Raw genomic sequence first — 16,126 nt, 5'->3', positions numbered from 1 at the left:
TGAAAGTCACTTTTATACATTATATTTTTGATAATTAAGAGTAATTTATAGGTTTGCCACCCTTCCTTTTTCAAGTGGCTAGCCTCCAGATCCTTTCTGTACTATCAAACTGTAGAGTGAGGTGGCAATACAACAAACTCAATAAGCATGCTGAAATTCCAATTCCTAAGTTATTGCTATCAAATTAGTACTTTATATATGACTGTTATAATCAATATTTCTTTTTAGTAAGATACCAAATTTACATTTGATTAGAGTTTACATATTTTCTTTATGAAAATATGAAGAGGAAACTAACTTAGATTGACAACAAATATCAGGAATAAAAATCTGTTGGTTAACTGCTATCAAAAAAATGGAAAAAAAATGTGCCTAGCTAGAGAAGCAATGGCAATGTGAAAGGAGATTTTGTTTTTGTGTCAATTGGTTTTAAACTTCTCTGAATATTTGATTAGTTTGAATGGCATCAGATATTAGATGTTAAAATCCTGACTCTGATATTGTATTAGAACTCTAGATGAATGGTTTAATCTTCATCTATTTTAGTTGTTTTTTTCTTTAAAAGAAAAATTATACCTATTTCATAGATTTGTGCTTGCACATAAAATCAGGCAATCTTATTTGACTTCCATGCCTCTCCATATACTTGCTTCTCCCTTGCTCTGCCTCCTCTGTGACCCACCATGCAATGACCCTACAGGAAATTCACCATAGCAACAATTTGACAAATGTCCTTGTTGTTGCCTGTGTTCCATGTTCTCATTGAGTTTGATGCTCAGTTTCGAACAACACATTACTATCAATGAGTAACATAGCATATTATAGACGGATTAGCCAGTACACACACACACACACACACACACACACACTTTTCTATACGACTTTATCAAGTAAAATGTGTTTCACTTCAAGTGAGAAATAACACAACATCATATTAAAGGCATAATGGTGATGATAAAAGTGGGACAATATAGACTCTGGAGTCAATCTCATTCCTCAGGTTCAGAAGAATTATCTTGAAGTCTGGTGAGTACCCATATGTAAATGATGCATATTTTACTTCCTAGGGCAGTGCAGTTTTGGTGTTGCTGTTATTTTAGCAAGTATAAAGGCAAAAATCAATTTTAGTTAGCTTTCATTTGAAAGCTAATTACATAAAATAAGACTTAAGTTTCTTAAGTTAGTATCTACAGATTGGAAGCTATAGTTATTTACAAATTTGAAGACATGGAGGGAAACTTCATTTGTATTTAGGGAATTTTGAGACATTTTCCCCTCTAAAATGTCCCTATATTATTTATGTTTAAAATACACTTCTTTAATGGTTGCTTTTGAATAATGCCATTAAATGTATGCTGCAGTTTCATTTTAAATCTAAATAATCTGTGCATATCACTTTAAATGGTTTGTCCTATTTACTAGTAAATTAGGATCAAAGTTGAATTTTGCATTTGGGTGTTCATTTTTTTTGTCTTTTTCCTCATCCTCTCTTTCAGTATTCAACCCTGTAAAAGAATCTGTTTATGTCTGTTTTTAAAATGTCAACTATAGACATTCATTTTCTTTTAAGGTGAAGATCAAATAGCCCATCAGTATTTTAGCACAACAATTTGAGAAGTGTTTTTAAATGAATAAAATTGGGTAGATTACATGACCTCCTTATAAATATAATATTTACCACATTTTAAAGATTAATATGAAATGTTTTTACCACAAATTCAATGTTTTAAACTGTATAAAATGATTTACATTACAAATAAAAATGTAGAGGTTAAACGTTTAGCTATTGAGAATTTAATGCAATGATAATATCATTTTTTTATCTACACACACACTTAATCTCTAAAAGTACCTGAAATCTGCATGTAATCATTTACTCCAATGAGATAAGACATTTTATTTAATCTGGTAGTCTAATTTATCATATACAGATGATAAGTACATCCTATTTCATTCTTCACTTGTCCAAAATCAACATTTTTCATAAGTTTATTGTTTCCTTGCACATAATTTTTCTGAGTAGCCGCTGTGAGCTTGTCTCAAACAAGAAAAACAATATGGCGTCACAAAAGGAAGAGGGATATTTGAATTATATCAGCTAAATTACAGCAACTCTTTTTATCAAATTCTTTCAACTTTTGTTAAATTTATAATTCTGATCTTAAATTAACATAAAAATATGAAGCCCTAATATTTAAAATGCTTTATCATATTAAAAAATGCCCTTTAAAACTTTGTAAATGACATTACAATCCTTAGTCTGAGGAATAAAAAGATCAAAGCATATATTTTTTCCATTGACATATTGTCTCAAATTGCTATAAATTTTCCAGTTAAGTGAGTCATTTTCAAAATTCCACAAAATCCATCATCCAAACTGTAGAAGAAAATAGAATTTCTTTAAGGAGCAATAATAGGCACAATTGCAATGACTGGATATGATAACAAATGAGACTATTGGAATCATTTGTCATTTTAGGAAATCATCCACCTTCACATTCCTACTTATTCCCCTTTACCATTGCCTCTCAGTAAATGTGGGTGGATAGTCCCTACATATGGAAAATACCAGTGTAGATGGTCAATGGCTGCTTTATAATTGCACAGAATCATTTCATTAAATGAAATGATATAAGCATTCTTTTTAATTATAGTTAAATGTAATATCTAAAATGCTTCTGTTTTTGTTCTTTTCATTCAGTTATTCAGATAATTTAATTTATTTGAAAATATTTTCCTGAGTACTTTGAGAGATGGTTGCAATATACTCAGAAATATTAGGCAAAATACCCATTTATGTGGAACATCTGGTTGCCTACTGTCCCCATGTATGCCCACTCTATCATGTTAGAAGCAGGGAAATGAGTAAAAATTAGTATTTTTTCCTGACTTCTTTATAACAATAATATAACTTTTATGGGAATTAGGTGATTTTATATAAATAAAACAATTTAACTCCTTTCTTGGTACATGTGTTAAAAACATAAGTATTAAAAGCAAGTGTTTTACATCATTGTAACTAACTTCATCAAATCTTTGTCAGTGAAGATAATACAAAGATTTGAAAATTTATTTTTGATAACTTTATTATATTCTGCTTTTGATTTTCATAAAGCAGAGTTTTTTAAAAAGGCATGTTTTCGTCACAAAGCTAGGACCTTCAGATCCTCATAAAGTAAATTCGATAATAAAAATTATATCTACTCAATATTCAGTTTTAACACATTTATCCTTTGAACCTTAACCAAAATTCAGGGGAAATTGTACCAAATATTTATTTTTTTAAACATCTCACTTAATTTTTCAGTTGGTGTTCTCAAACTACTCAAAACTGAACAAATGAAAATGAATAGTATAAAAAGTAAACTTCAGCCACCACAGCAAGATCTTCATACACACACACGCACACACGGATTTGTAAAATGGATATTCTGCTAAGATTGAATAACTTAATAGACATGCATAATCAACACTAAGAAATAATACCTGTCCTTCATTCCTCATACAGTATGTATCTAAAAAAGATGAAATGAAAAACTGAGTAATTAGGCAAGTGATTCTATCAATAGTTAGCCTGCCTAGATGACTAAGACTCTAAAGACCTCTCTGCAATAACAGATGGCTTGTTATAGTCTTAGCAAAACAGTAAAATTCCCCAAGCAGTGCTCTTGGCTTAGCCAACTTAACAACTGTCTTAGTTTCTTTGGAATAAAAATTTACCCAATGCAGTTGTACAACTCCATAGAAAAAGTGGATTTCCCGAGTACCATATTTTCCTGATTGGATCAGAGCAAAGAAATCAGATACAGCTCTAGGGTGTTGCATAGGTAGTCCTCTATACTTCAATTATCGCCCAGGAGTTTTGTGACTATTCGTTTAGTGAGTCATTAGTTTAAAAAATATCAAATTTTGGAGCTTTGTGGCAACTTCTCTCTAGGCTTCTATATGAAAGCAAGAGAAGGAAATTATTGGAATCAATTTTATGAAGGTGTGATTTTTTTCCCCTAAGTAATATTTCTTAAAATTATGTGTAAATTTTCCTACGGCCCTTATGACTCGGTTATAGGTATAAGGGAGTTCAAATGACAGCCAAGAATAAATGTATAAATCAAAATATTAAGGTTAAAAAAGATGACCTAGGTCATATAGAAGGGCCAAAAGTTAAGCTATGGGATGGTTCAAATTTAAGAACAACTGCTGGAATGTTCATAAGCCATCTTCTGTCTTTAAATATAAAGTTTAATCTAGACATAATTCATGGTAAATTGTCTTTAATATTGAAAATTTCAATTTATATTTTTTCTGTGAAATATTGTTGCAGATTTAAATTATGATTACTAGAAAGTATGATAGTATAAGTCATTGCATTCAATATAACAATTCAGATAATTACATGGAAAATTTCAGGAAAGTTGATTTATAAAATGATACCTTGGAGAACAGGTGGAAGGATGCACAGATATATACATACAATATGGATTTTAGTGTTTTTTTATATGTTTAGCAAACTAAGCTATCAATATTTTTATTTAGTTTGTATTCTAATCAAATATTGTAAACAAAAATGTAGGTTTCTCTCCAAATTGTACTTAAAGTTTTACTAAAACATCATTTCCATTCTTTTTTTAATGTTGGAAAAGTAATTGAACAACTTTCCAGAAAAAAATTTTTCTTGCTTAACTCATATGAATGAATTTGTATAGGAGCACTGAATTATGTGAGTGAGTTAAAATCCTATATGGCATCTCAACAACTCATTCATAAATATTTTTGTGCTCCCCACGTGACTGTTGTTTCTTCATAGGTATTCAGGATTCATCAAACTGTATATAAATGATAGATAGCTAAATAGATAGATGGAGAATGGGGAGAATAGGAAGCTAAAAAGGTCCTTTGCTCATGACAGATTTCAATTTCTCTCATTTTCTGTGCTTATTTTACTCATAATACTAAAATATATGGTCTTGGAAAACATGGAAAGATCTCTGATGATCTCACTACAGAACCTGTAGTGTCATTTTCCTCAGTGTTATTTCAGTCTTTTTCTCTTACATGTTTCCTGATAATGCAGTCACCTTCTGTTTGTACTTCAACAGTAAGGAAATACTATGGATTTAGCCATGACTCAAAGGAAATGAAAGGAATATGAGAGTTATTTAAGGATTAAATAATAATAATTCAGTAATACATAGCTACTAAATAGTTTGATTGTAAATAAATAAATAAATATATATATATATATTTAGTTAGTAAAGAAGGCAAAGTGCCCATTTATTTAGAGCATCTGGTTGCCTACTGTCCACATGTATGCTCAACTCTCATCAGCAACAGGAAAATCAGTAAAATAAGTATTTTTCCTGGCTTCTTTATAATAATAATAATAATAATATAATTTTAATATATATATTCTTGATTACATAATTATATCTAGATTCTAGATTTTGAAGAAAAAGGCCCATTTGATATTTAGATTCCTAATGATATAGTCATTATATCTGTGTTGGAAAAGGTATTTTTACTTGTTAGCATGAACTTTACAGTGATGACTTTTCCAATGATCTTGGTCAATAATATCACATTGTGTGTGGGAAGATGTGTTTCAGGACCTACTTCTAGTTCAGATGTTTTCTATACAGGAATAGACAAATCATTTGCTGTCTTTGTGTATCAGGTTTAATTATTATTACCAGGCAAAGTATAAAGAAAAATAATATGGAACAAAAGATCTCATGGCAAGAGTAATGGAAGAAATTACTCTTCCTGGAGAAATAATATGCCTATATTTACACCTGGTAATGTTGAGAATAGTTGTAGACAAGACAAGATAAACTGCTGTTAGTAGAGAGCATTCAGTTTTGTTCTTTAATTGAATTAACCAATTGTGATAGTTAATTCTATATTATACCCAGGTACAGATAAAATCCATTATTTGGGTATAAGGATGTGTTTGTGAGGGGAGGGTGTTTCTGGAAATCTGGGTGAATCAGTATACTGGGTATAGATGATAGCTCCACCAATGTGGAGGGCATTTCCCAATTTGTTGAGGGCCTAAATTGAATAAAACTGTAGAGGAAGGGAAAATTCTCTTTTCTCTCTATGCGAGTTAGGATGATCATTTTCTCCTGCATTGGGACATTGGAGCTTATGATTCTCAGAACTTTGGACTCAGACTGAATTATATCATCAGCTTGGTTTCTAGCTTGAAAATGACATGTCATAGCACTTCTCAGCCTGCATAATTGCATGAGCTAATTCCTATAATATGTTTCCTCATATCTTTCTGTACATCCTAATGGTTCTGTTTCTCTGGAAAACCCTGACTAATATAGATATTGGAAATGAGAAGTGGTAGTTGCTGTAACAAATATCTAAAAATGGTTTGGGGACTGAAAAATCAATATAGGCTAGAAGAGTTTTGAAGTGCATGATAGGAAAAGCCTACATTGCTATGGATGGATCTTTATAAACAATTCTGATGAGCTCTCAGAAGAAAAAGAGAAGACCTGTAGAGAATTCCTCAGTCTTAATAAAGCATACCTAAATGATTGTATACAAAATGTTTACAAATATGGACTATAAGGGACATTCTGATGAGGTCTCATACAGAAATTAGAAACATGTTATTGGAAACTAGAGAAAGGCAATCCTTTTTCATAAAGTAGCAAAAAAGTTAACTGAACTGTGTTCATGATATAGTGTTTGTGGGAGATAGAACTTGTGAGTGATGAAACTGGGTATTTGTAAGGATGGTTCAAGATGGCAGCATAGGAGGATCCAGACCTCATCTCCTCCCAGAACACAACAATGTCCATGTTGTGGAGTATATGGAGTAACACCCTCAGAAAAAGCCCTGAAAACTAGATGAAAGCCTCCACAATAAGAGACAAAGGGGTCAGCATTGAGAAGAGTAGCAATGACAGTGACAAGTTCTCACCAAAAAAAAAACAAAACTGACCCTAGGCCCTAGGCATGACAGTCTAAACTGGGGAAGGATATCAAAGACACAGAACTTCTCCCTGAGGAGCAAGAAGTTGGAGCTCCACATCAGACACTCCAATCCTTGGATCCTATGTAGAGAGATCAGTTTCCAAAAACTTGGGCTTTGAATCCCAGCAGAGATTGCCATCAGGAAAAACTATAGCGCTATAGAGAATGGAAGACCTACTCTTAATGGTCTCTGGTCAAGTCTCACTTACCCCAGGACCTAGCAATAAAACACCATTTGGTAAAATGCCTAGAATATAGGTAAAGGAGACACCTTCCCCCTTCCCCTCACCCTACATTACTGGTCCTGGGATATTGAGAGGCAGGAAGCTATTGAGATACTTTCAGAGGACAGAGCTCCACCTGGCACTATTTTTACAATTACATTCTACCTTGTTAGTGCTAAGGTTGGAGGGTGTCATATTGAAATTCAATCTGACCTGTTAATGCTCATGGGTATACCCTGATGAAAGCCCCACTCAGTGTCATTGTGCTCTAACCAGCCAGATTAGGGGAGGTCCCTGCAAACCACTACTGCCACAGCAACAGTCACAGTGCTCCTGAAAGCTGGGTTACCACTGCTGCAGGGGCAGCCATGTTGCCTCAGATAGGCCAGGAGGAGAGGTCAGCCCGGTGCCTACCATAGCTGCAGCAGCTATGGCACCACAGCCAGCCAGGCTGGGGGGAAAGACTGACCCACCACTGTAGCCCCAGGAAGCTGGGCCTGAAGGAAAGCTTTCATGCCACATCAGGTGGTTATACATCATTCACACAGGAGATGCTCATTGAGCACTTAGCTATGGTGACTGGGGGAAGGGGTTGCCCTTCTGAACACCACCAGACATGAACACCAATGACCATAGTGATGTTTACTCGACTGGGGAGAAGAATGGATAAAGTGAAAAATTCAACAAAGAGATACAATACAATAACTGAAATGAAAAATGTATTAGAGGGAATCAATGGCAGATTAGGTGATACAGAAGAGTGAATGAGTGATCTGGAAGTCAAGGGAGTAGAAATAACCCAATTGGAACAGCAAAAGAAAAAATAATTTTAAAAAAAGAGGATAGTTTAAGAGATCACTAAGGCAAAATCAGATGTACTAACACATTATAGGGATTCCACTCCAGTAAGTGCAGAGAGTCCCAAACAAGATGAATCCTAAGAGATCCTCAGAAAGACACATTATAATTGAAATATTAGAAGTTAATAAGAGAATCTTAAAATTAGCAAGAGAAAGGAAACTAGTTACGTACAAGAAAACCCTTGTAAGGCCACCAGCTGATTTCTTAGCAGAAACTTGCAATTCATAAAGGGGTGGCATCATATATTCAAAGTGTTGAAAGGGAAAGAAAAGAAAAGAAAAAAAAAACTTTTAACCAAGAGTACTGTACCTGGCAAGTATTTCATAATTGAAGGAGAGAGAGAGGGTTCACAGCAAGCAATAACTAAAGGAGTTCATTATCACTACTTCAGCTTATCAGAAATGTTAAAGACAATTCGATAAGAAAAGAAAAGGTGATAAATAGAAGAAAATACATGAAAGAAAAATATCTCACTGATAAAGACAATTATATAAAAAGGTAGTACATCAATCACTTATAAGACTAATATGAAGGTTTAAAGACAAGTAATAAAGTCAACCAAAACTGTAATAATGAAAAGATACACAAAAAAATGTAAAGTAAATGTCAAATATAAAATGGGGGGAGTACTTTTAGAATGCGTTTATACTTAAGCAACCATCAATCTAATATATATATATATATACACATACATATATACATATATATGTGTATATATATATATATATGTGTGTGTGTGTGTGTGTGTGTGTGTGTGTGCTTTTATATATGAACCACATGGTCAACACAAATCAAAAACCTATGAAGAATACACAAACAATAAAAGGAATCCAAACATAACACTAAAGAAATTCATCAGACCACAAAGGAAAGAGATCAATAGAAAAGAAAAGAAAAAGATAATTATACAAGCAACCAGAAACAGTTAAGAAAATGGCAGTGAACATACTTATCAAAAACTACTCCAATCTTAAATAGATTAAATGCTCCAATCAAGAGACATATGGTGACTGGATAAAAACAAAAATACTCATCTATATATTGCCTAGAAGAGACTCACTTCAGTCTAAATATACATGCAGACCTAATGTCAAGAGATGGAAGAAAGTATTCCATGCAAATGGAAATAAAAGAAAGCTGGGTTAACAATACTTATATCAGAAAAATAAACTTTGTAACAGACTAACAAAAGACAAAGAAGAGCATTATTTAATGATAAAGGGGTCAATGCAGCAAGAGGATACAACATTTGTAAATAGTTATGCACCCAAAATAGGGGCACCTTAATATATAGAGCAAATATAAACAAACATTAAGGGAGAAATTGGCAGCAATACAATAATAGTGGGGAACTTTAATATCCTACTTATATCAATGGGTAGTTAATCCAGAAAGAAAATTAACAAGGAGAATCAATGACACGTTAAACCACATGGACTTAACAGGTATATACAAACCATTCCATCCAAAGTAGCAGAAAACACATTCTTTTCCAGTGAGTGCACATGGAATGTTCTCCAAATTAGATCACATTAGGCCACAAAGCAAGTCTCAATTAATTGAAGAAGACTGAAATCATATCAGTCATCTTTTCCAAACACAATGGTATAAAACTGGAAACCAATGAAAAAAACTGTAGAAAAGACAAACACTTGGAGGTTTAACAGTATGTTACTAAACAACAAATGGTTGAACAAAAAATCAAAGGGAAATTAAATAATAATTTTAAAAAAACCTTGAGACAAACAAAAATGTTAACAAAACATTCCAAAGTCTGTAGGATGCAGGAAAAGCAGTTCTATGTGGGAAGTTTGTAGTTATGTAGACTCTCAAGAAAAAAATAATGTCAAATAAACAGTTTAAACTTATACTTGAACTAGGAGAACAAATTAAGCCCAAAGTTAACAGAATGAAGGAAATAAGAATCAGTGAATATAAGTAAAATGGAGATTAAAAACCAAAAGCATAGGAAAAGATTAATAAAACTGAATTTTGTTTCTTTGAAAACAAAAATTAACAAACTGTTGGCCAGACTGATCAAGAAAAAGAGAGGAAGCAAATAAATAAGAAATGAAAGAGAAATTCTATCTAATAACACAGAAGAGGTATAAAGAATTATAAGACACTGAACAACTTATGCAACAATTTGGACAACCTAGAACAAATGGAAGTTTATATGTTTCTAGAAATGTATACAACATTGAATTTTGAAAAAATAGAAATTGAAGACAACTTAATAGCAATGATATTTGCCAGTAATAATAAAAACTCCCATCAAACAAAAGTCCAGAACCAGAAGGCTTCACAGTGAATTCTAACAAATATTTAAAAAACAGTATCTATCCTTACCAAATTACCCCCAAAAATTGGAGATTATAGGATACTTCCTTACTTACACTAAGAGGCCAGGATCACAGTGATACCAAACCCAGAAAAAGACACTAAAAAAAAAAAAAATTACAGACTGGTTGACCTAATGAACATAGATACAAATATCATAAAGATAATATTAGCAAACCAATTTCAGAAATACATTAGAATGATCATATAGTATGATTAAGTGGGACTTTCCCAGAATTAGAAGAACTAATCCTAAAATTTGTATAAACCACAAAAGACCCTGAATCATCAATACATTCTTGAGAAAGAATAAAAGCCAAAGGTATCATGCTACCTGATTTCAAACTATATATATACTACAAAGCTATGATAACCAAAGAGTATGGTACATGTATAAACAGACACATAAAACTTTGGAACTCTTTGAGAGCCCAGAAGGAAACTCATACTTATATCATCAATAATCTATATAACAAGCAAGAATATACAATGGTTGGAAGGATTAAAGATGGTAGTGTGAGAGATGATAGATGCCTCCTCCTAAAACTGCATATAATATGAAAATATAATTAATGCAAATAATCTTGAAAAAGCAACAGGAAAAAAGGCTGCACCAGACTGCATTCACCTGGAGAAAAGAACAGACTTGATGGAAGAGGGTAATGTACCAAAGCCATGGTCCAGTGTGACCCAAGCCTTTCACCCACCCCAGCTCAATGGCAGGAGGAAGAGAAACAGAGCAGGAAGGGAGTGGAGGTCTGGGACTGCTGAACACCTAGCCCTGGAGATCTCCTCTGGGAGCATGAAACTACATTGCATGGTGCTCTGATGATAAGTGGAGTTGGAAAACTAAGACAGGTGGAATACCTGGAGAGATGGAGATTCCAGGGTTCATGTCCAGCTGATCTGGGTCGTCAGTCTGAGAGACTTCCTAAAAGTGAAAGAGCTGCTGAAGCAGCAAGGATTGCAGAGAGATTACTGCTCAGGAGAAAGGACAGGTAGGCAAAATTGTCTGGGTGCACTCTGCCCAGTAGGTTGGGAGCTTAAATGATCTTCAGGCACTCCATCCCCCTGGCTGGCTATGCAGCTCCAAGGGCCTCCACCGTGATAAGCAGCCTGCTGTGTCTTCCTCCTGGCCAGCCTGCACCTGTCTCAGCCTCTCAAACCAGCAATCCCTGCCGTGGCGTCAGGCCAGCCAGAGGTAAGCCTCACCCACAGCAGCTACAAACACAAAGCATAGAGGCTTACAACTATGTTCTGGCCATTGGTTCTGGCAGTAGAGACAGGCATAACAGCCAGGAATCAGAAAACAGCTCTTTCCTCCCCTCAAGCAAAACACATATTTTCTGTGACACCCAACATTGCTCCAGGGGCTGAGCAGCTCCAGAGAGTAGAGCTTCTGGGCACTAGAGGGCACCACAAATAAGAAACATCAAAGGAACCTGGTTCAAAGCAAAATTATGATTACATCTGAGAAATATTCAAATGAAATTCACCCCATGAATTTTCCAGAAACAGATTTCAAAATAAAAATCATTAGCAGGCTCATGGATGTACAGAAAAAATATTCAAGGACTCAGGAATGAATTTAGGATGGATATCCAATTATTGAAAAGCAAAATGGAGGGTATTAAAAGCAGATTAGATATGGTGGAGGAGACGATAACTGTAATAGAAATTAGGGAAGAGGAATACGAAGAAGGTGAGGCAGAGAGAGAAAAAAAGGATCTCTAAGAATGAGGGAATATTGAGAGAACTGTGTGACTAATCCAAAAGGAACAATATTCATATTATAGGGGTACCAGAAGAATAGAGAGAAAAAGGGATAGAAAGTGTCATTGAGAAGGTAGTTGCTGAAAACTTCCCCAATCTGGGGAAGGAAATAGTCTTTCAGGCCATGGAGGTGCACAGATCTCCCAACGTAAGGAACCAAATGAACACAACACCAAGACATACAATAGTTAAAATGGCAAAAATCAAGGATAAGGACAGACTATTAAAAGCAGCCAGAGAGAGAAATAACATCACATACAAAGGAAAACCCATCAGGCTATCATCAGATTCCTCAACAGAAACCTTACAAGCCAGAAGGGAATGGCATGATATATTTAATGCAATGAAGCAGAAGGGCCTGGAACGAAGAATACTTTATCTGGCAAGATTATCACTTAAATTAGAAGGAGGGATTAAACAATATACAGATAAGCAAAAGCTGAGAGTATTTACCTTCCACAAATCATCTCTACAGTGTATTTCGGAGGGACTGTTATAGATGAATATGTTTTAAAGGTTAAATAGCTGTCACCAGAGTTAATAAAAAGGGAAAGACAGAGTACAGAATATGATATGTAATATATAAATAATGGAGGAGGAGTAAAAGGAGGGAAAAAGCAAAGAACCTTTAAATTGTGTTTGTAATAACTTACTAAGTGAGATAAGTTAGACTCTTTGGTAGTAAGGAAGTTCACCTTGAACCTTTGGTAATCACAAATCTAAAGCCTGCAAGACAATAAGTTCAGATGCATTGATAATCACCCTAAATATCAATGGATTGAATTCACCAATCAAAAGAATAGAGTCACTGAGTGGATAAAAAACAAGATCCAACTATATATGCTGCCTACAAGAAACTCACTTCAAACCCAAAGACATACACAGACTAAAAGTGAAGGGATGGAAAAGGATATTTCATGCAACCAGCAGGGTGAAAAAACAGGTGTTGTCGTACTAGTATCACACAAAATAGACTTCAAAACAATGAAAGTAACAGACAAAGAAGTACATACATAATGATAAAGGGGTCAAGCAAAGAAGATATAACCATTATAAATATCTATGCACCCAACACAGGAGCACCTACATATGTGAAACAAATGCTAACAGAAGTAAAAGGGGAAATAGAATGCAATGCATTCATTATAGCCTTCAACACTCCACTCACTCCAAAGGACAGATCAACCACACAAAAAATAAATAAGTAGACATAGGCACTGAACAACACATTAGAACAGAAGGATCGAACAGACATCTACACAACTCTACGCCCCAAAGCAGCAGAATACACATTCTTCTCAAGTGCACATGGGACATTTTCAAGAATAGGTTATATACTAGGCTAAAAAAAGAGCCTCATTAAATTCCAAAAGATTGAAATTGTACCAAGCAGATCCTCAGACCACAAAGGTATGAAACTTGAAATTACACAAAAAAATGAAAAATCCCACAAACACATGGAGGCTTCACAACATGCTCCTAAATAACCAATGGATCAAGGACCAAATGAAAACAGAGATCACACCATATATGGAGATAAATAACAACAATAATTCAACACCACAAAATCTGTGGGAAGCATCAAAGGCTGTGCTAAGAGGGAAGTATATTGCAATCCAGGCCTTCCTTAGGAAAGAACAATCCCATATAAACTGTCTAAACTCACAATTAACAAAACTAGAAAGAAAAAGATTGTGGCATGAGAGGTGAGAGAGGCTTCTTCCTAAAACTGCATATAATATGAAAATACAATTGCTACAACTAATACTGAAAGAGCAACAGGAAAAAGGGATGTGCCAAACTGTATACACCTGGAGAAAGAATCAACCTCATGAAACACCGAAGCCATGGCCCAGCAGGACCCAAGCCCTTCCCCCACCCCAGGTCACCAGCAGGAGGAAGAGAAATGGAGCAGGAGGGGGTGGAGGCATGGAACTGCTGAATATCTAACTCAGGAGATCTGCTCTGAGGGCACAAACCTACATTTCCTTGTGCTTGCATGGTACTCTCGTGATTAGGGGGTTGGAAAGCTAAGGTAGGCAGAATACCTGGAGAGACTGAGTTTCCAGCTCCTTGTGGAAAGCAGGGATACATATCTGGCTTCTCTGGGACAAAGAATGGCGGGCAGTCTGAGAGACTTCCTAACAGCAAGAGGGCTGCTAAAGGGGCAAGGATTGTACAGAACTTAATGCACAGGACAAAGGACAGGTAGACAATATTGTCTGGGTGCACTCTTCCCACTTGGGAACTTTCTTGATGTTCAGGCACTCCAGATCCCTGGCTGGCTACACAGCTCAAAGGACCCCTCCGTGATATGCAGCCTACTGCACCTTTCTCCCAGCCAGCCCCACCTGGCTCGCAAACTGGCAAACCCTAACCTGGCATTAGGTCAGCCAGGGGGAAGCCCAGTCTACAGCAACTACAAATGAAAAGCATAGAGGCTTATACCTGTGTGGTCGGCCCACTGGTTCTGGCAGTGGAGGCAGGCATAGCAGCCAGGAAGCAGGAAACAGCTCTTTTTTTCTCCCAGGCATCAATACCACTCCTCTGTGACCATCAACATTGCTTCAGGTGCTAAGCAGCTCCAGAGAGTAGAGGTTCTGGGCACTAGAGGGTGCCATATACAAATATGAAACACCAAAGAAACCTGGTTTAAAGTAAAATTATGAATACAACACCTGGGGAAGATACAAATGAAATCGACCTCATGAATTTTCCTAAAGACATTTCAAAATAAAAATCATTAACATGTTCATGGATGTACGGAAATATATTCAAGAACTCAGGAATGAATTAGAGGGTATTAAAAGCAGATTAAATATGGTGGAGGAGACAATAAATGAATTAGAAATTAGAGAAGAGGAATACAAAGAAGGTGAGGCACAGAGAGAAAAAAAAGAACTCTAAAAATGAAAGAATATAGAGAGAACTGTATGACCAATCCAAAAGGAACAATATATGCATTATAGGGTTCCCAGAAGAAGAAGAAGTATAGAGAGACAAAGGGATAGAAAGTGTCATTGAGGAGGTAGTTGCTGAAAACTTCCCCAATCTGGGGAAGGAGATAGTCTTTCAGGCCATGGAGGTGCACAGATCTCCCAACGTAAGGAACCAAATGAACACAACACCAAGACATACAATAATTAAAATGGCAAAAATCAAGGATAAGGACAGACTATTAAAAACAGCCAGAGAGAGAAATAAGATCACATACAAAGGAAAGCCCATCAGGCTAACATCAGACTTCTCAGCAGAAACCTTACAGGCCAGGAGGGAGTGGCATGATATATTTAATACAATGAATCAGAAGGGCCTGGAACCAAGAATACTTTATCTGGCAAGATTATCATATAAATTTGAATGAGGGATTAAACAATTTCCAGATAAGCAAAAGCTGAGAAAATTTACCACCCACAAACTGTCTCTAGACTGTACTTTGGAAAGACTGCTATAGATGGAAGTGTTCCTCAGGTTTAATAGCTGTCACGAGAGGTAATAAAACCACAGTAAAGAAAGTAGAACAGTTAATTACTAAGCAAATGCAAAATTAAATCAACTATCCTCAAAGTCAATCAAAGGATAGACAAAGAGCACAGAATGTGATACCTAATATATAAAGAATGGAGGAGGAAGAAAAAATAACATTTAGATTGTGTTTGTAATAGCATATTAAGTGAGTTAAGTTAGACTCTTAGATAGTAAGGAAGTTAACCTTGAACCTTTGGTACCCATGAATCTAAAGCCTGCAATGTCAATAAGTGCATACCTATCGATAATCACCCTAAATTTAAATGAACTGAATGCACCAATCAAAAGACATAGAGTCACCGAATGGATAAAAAAAACAAGATCCATCTATATGCTGCCTACAAGAGACTCACTTTAACCCAAAGACATATACACACTAAAAGTGAAGGGATGAAAAAAAGTTTTGTTCAACT

The sequence above is a fragment of the Manis pentadactyla genome, chromosome 1, assembly GCF_030020395.1.
Source record: "Manis pentadactyla isolate mManPen7 chromosome 1, mManPen7.hap1, whole genome shotgun sequence".
In the NCBI taxonomy this organism is placed as follows: domain Eukaryota; kingdom Metazoa; phylum Chordata; class Mammalia; order Pholidota; family Manidae; genus Manis; species Manis pentadactyla.
This window is presented reverse-complemented; position numbering follows the sequence as displayed.